This window comes from Podarcis gaigeae (assembly GCF_964106915.1).
Source record: "Podarcis gaigeae genome assembly, chromosome: 13".
Lineage (NCBI taxonomy): Eukaryota > Metazoa > Chordata > Lepidosauria > Squamata > Lacertidae > Podarcis > Podarcis gaigeae.
Window position 1 is genome coordinate 7808911 of NC_139689.1, and position 4303 is coordinate 7813213.

At 46.5% G+C, this 4303-nt stretch overlaps 1 long non-coding RNA gene across 1 annotated transcript; it reads right to left on the minus strand.

Moving 5' to 3' along the window:
* Nucleotides 1-407: 407 nt before the first annotated feature.
* LOC310830644 lies at nucleotides 408-1245 on the minus strand. The gene is made up of 2 exons (XR_014557664.1): nucleotides 1199-1245; nucleotides 408-532 (listed from the first exon to the last, which is right to left on the minus strand). It is a non-coding gene; the product is annotated as an uncharacterized lncRNA (long non-coding RNA).
* Nucleotides 1246-4303: the final 3058 nt, after the last annotated feature.

Below are 4303 nucleotides of genomic sequence, written 5' to 3' on the forward strand. Positions count from 1 at the left end.
AATTTGCTGTTTGCTAATGTTTTCTGCCATTTTTAGGGTTCTGTCTTTAACAGTCTTCGCAGACAGAGGCATGTCTTTGATTTTCTGCACAATTTCATTCTTGTTTTTGAAGTCCATGTATAGATGTTCCGAAACCTTAAGGAATGCTTCTTTTATATACTCTCCATCTGTGAACGGCTTCCCATGCTTGACTATTTCCTGAGCGGCTACAAAACTAGCATATGTTGTGGAATTTGCAGACTTCACCCAATTCTTGAAATTATTTTTGCTCCTATCAACCTTCCTCATAAGTTCTGCAACGGCTTTTCGTCTCTCATCTCCATCTGGATATTTTTCTGCAAAGGCTGCGTGTTTATTCTGGAAATGTCTTGCAATATTTGACTTTTTGTTGTTTGCAAATTTCTCACCACATATTAAGCATACTGGTAAACCAGTCTTGTCAGTAGAGAATGCAAATGATTCTGTCCATGTATCATTAAACATTCTGTTTTCTTCAGAAATTTTTCTTTTCTTGCCTTTATCCATGGCTGGCCTACCGGGGGTCCAAAACAGGGACGTAATTAGAAATCAGAGGGCTCCATAGCAAAATTTGCTATGCCCGATGTCAGGGAACTGACATCAGAGTGAGAGGCGAAGGGGAGGCTCCCAGATTCTGCAGGCAAAGGACCCAGCACCAGGGGGAGAAGCAGCTTGGTAGAGGGGGGAGGAAATCAGCGCAACACCAGGGATAAAGGGGGGCAGATGGGGGAAGCGGAGAGAGAGAGCTCCGGGATTCTTCTCTGTACATCAGTGAGTAGAACCCTCCACTAACCATGCCCTCCCTGCGCAGAAGACTCCCGCGCAGTGAGAGGAGGAGGCGACTGGGAGTCAGACAGCTTCTATGCTGGAAGAGGTTTAAGAAATGCCCACAGACGGATTCTGCTAGCGACTGAGACAGCTACGCGGAGATGGGCTGTGCAGTCAGAACGGTTTTAAAAGGCAATTAAGCCTAGAGAGGCGGCAGTTTACGCACGAGTAACTCAGACCCATTACACATGCCCCAAAGTGTACCATAAATCATAATCAGTGCCTGATGTAAATAATAATTAATAATGAGGCATTCGTCATTATAAAAATACCTTTTTTGACACTTTTTATTATTTCTTTGTTTGACCCCTCAGAATTACTCCTCCTCATAGAAATAAAATTAACAAGTTACCTTTTTTTGAGTGTGTGTTCTTCACTCCCCTTCAAAACAGTGACCAGTGTATACGGCCCCTTTCAATGCAGCCTGCTTTCCCCAAGGAAAGAACAATTCACCAAACTTCCCCCTGCTTAAGTTTAAAAAGGGGCTTCAGGCAACTAACTCCTCCGCCTCCTCCCCTCGCCTCCTCCCCTCGCCTCGCCTCCTCCCCTCGCCTCCACTCCTCGCCTCCTCCCCTCGCCTCCTCCCCTCGCCTCCACTCCTCGCCTCCTCCCCTCGCCTCCTCCCCTCGCCTCCGCCCCTCGCCTCCTCCCCTCGCCTCCACTCCTCGCCTCCTCCCCTCGCCTCCTCCCCTCCCCTCGCCTCCACTCCTCGCCTCCACTCCTCGCCTCCTCCCCTCGCCTCCTCCCCTCGCCTCCACTCCTCGCCTCCTCCCCTCGCCTCCACCCCTCGCCTCCTCCCCTCGCCTCCTCCCCTCGCCTCCACTCCTCGCCTCCTCCCCTCGCCTCCTCCCCTCGCCTCCACTCCTCGCCTCCTCCCCTCGCCTCCTCCCCTCGCCTCCACTCCTCGCCTCCTCCCCTCGCCTCCTCCCCTCGCCTCCTCCCCTCGCCTCCACTCCTCGCCTCCTCCCCTCGCCTCCTCCCCTCGCCTCCACTCCTCGCCTCCTCCCCTCGCCTCCTCCCCTCGCCTCCGCCCCTCGCTTCCTCCCCTCGCCTCCTCCCCTCGCCTCCGCTCCTCGCCTCCTCCCCTCGCCTCCGCTCCTCGCCTCCTCCCATCGCCTCCTCCCCGGAGCCGCAGCAAAGGCTTTAAAGAGCCACATGCGGCTCTGGAGCCGCAGGTTGCCGACCCCCGATCTAGATCAAGGGAAGTAATAGTGCCACTGTATTCTGCTCTGGTCAGACCTCACCTGGAGTACTGTGTCCAGTTCTGGGCACCACAGTTCAAGAAGGACACTGACAAACTAGAACGTGTCCAGAGGAGGGCAACCAAGATGGTCAAAGGCCTGGAAGCGATGCCTTATGAAGAACGGCTAAGGGAGCTGGGCATGTTTAGCCTGGAGAAGAGGAGGTTAAGGGGTGATATGATAGCCATGTTCAAATATATAAAAGGATGTCACATAGAGGAGGGGGAAAGGTTGTTTTCTGCTGCTCCAGAGAAGTGGACACAGAGCAATGGTTCCAAACTACAAGAAAAAAGATTCCACCTAAACATTAGGAAAAACTTCCTGACAGTAAGAGCTGTTCGACAGTGGAATTTGCTGCCAAGGAGTGTGGTGGAGTCTCCTTCTTTGGAGGTCTTTAAGCAGAGGCTTGACAACCATATGTCAGGAGCGCTCTGATGGTGTTTCCTGATTGGCAGGGGGTTGGACTCGATGGCCCTTGTGGTCTCTTCCAACTCTATGATGCTATGTTGATTTCTGTTCCTTCCTGGAGTGCAGTTCCTATGGGGATCTCTTAGCCACCAGCTACTTATTATTATAATGCTGCAAGGAACAGTGGAGAGTCATTATTAGATCTCGAGAAAGGAATTAACAGATTTGCTTTGGGGTGGGGTTGAGGAACAGCACTCAAATGGTAAAGGGCTAATCACTGGCCTCCTAGGATCATGGAAGCCCCTATAATTTGTTCCAACTGCCCAAAGCTCCAAAGACTTGCCAGAAGTTACTAGAAAATGATCAACCAGTAAACCTGAAAATTAATATAAATACGCCCCCAAGCAATGTACACCTGAGAGTAGGTGAAAAGGTGGGCAGGGCTCCGTCACTTTCCTTTCATACGTTTCCCCTTTTATTCCACCTTACAGCAGCTAACCTTGCTAGCACTTAAGGCATGCATTGGTGTCTCAGTCAAAGACAGAGCTGATGTATTTCTCTTAAGAGATGTGTTAGCAGAATTAGCCACCAACCTACGTAGACTGTTAAGTCTGGTAGTTTCTGTTTCTGTACAGAGGAGATTCTCAATCTAGAGGGATGCTTTGCTGATTAGATGTTGTGGCTTCTGATAGCTCTACCTTTGTTGCTTCCTATGGGGTACAAAGTAGATACTCTGGAGTGTCCCAGAAATGATCCCCACCCTGTTCCACATGAGGGGTTCCAGCCAGGAGCTCTCTTCATTGGTGGAATTGCTTCTCAGTGAGTTTACCATTCTCATGAAGTTTCATTCAGTGAACATCCTTCTCAGAACCAGCTTGATGTTCCAGAGTAAGAAATTGCTTCGTTTGCTCTGCATCTTTTGTAGTTGCTCAGATCAGAAATATCTTTTTCTGTAAATGACAGAATGTTGTGTGTGTGTGTATGTATGTGTGTGTGTGTCTGTCCGTGTGTTTGTGTAGGTTTGGCCAATACCCCCCAATAGACTCTATTAGAAATTACCAATATTGTGATATGATAGCAGGAAACATACTCGTTATACAAAGGGATGAACGAATTCTACCTCTATATGCAGAATGGTGACAAAATTCTACTAGCACATCCTTGCTTTGGCATTTGCTGTGAACAAAATCAATGAGAATCCTAAATTCCTACCCAATGTCACACTTGGATTCCATATCTACGATAGCTACTACGATGCAAGGATGACTTACCGTACCACTTTGTTTTTTTTGTTTTTTTAAAGATATTTATTAAGGTTTAACAATTACAGAAAAAAGAAAAACAGACAATAATAATACAAAAAAGATTACAATACTTCAAAAATAAAGGAAAATACAATACTAAAAAGAAAAAAGGAGAAGAGAGAAAAAGAAAAAAAGGAAACCCCAAAACAATACAGCTAAACAATAACATTTAAAAACACTAACATCCAGTATTTTCATATCTTTATCTTTCATTTACTTATTTCCTTGACTTCCTCACACCTCCCTTTTTGTATTCTAATTCATAATTGTTTCAGCATGTCCTTTCCCTCTTTCTCAGATTTTGTTCCATAATTTAAATTAACGCAATTTAACCTTAAATTTTACACTTTAACCCATTAACAATCCATTCTAACTTATTTCTTTACAACCTTTCTGCTAAGACCATGTAAATTCATTCCAGCATCTTTCTAACATTCATTGATTTTACAATATTTTTTAAAATATACTTTAAATTTTTCCCAATCTTCTTCCATCGACTCTTCT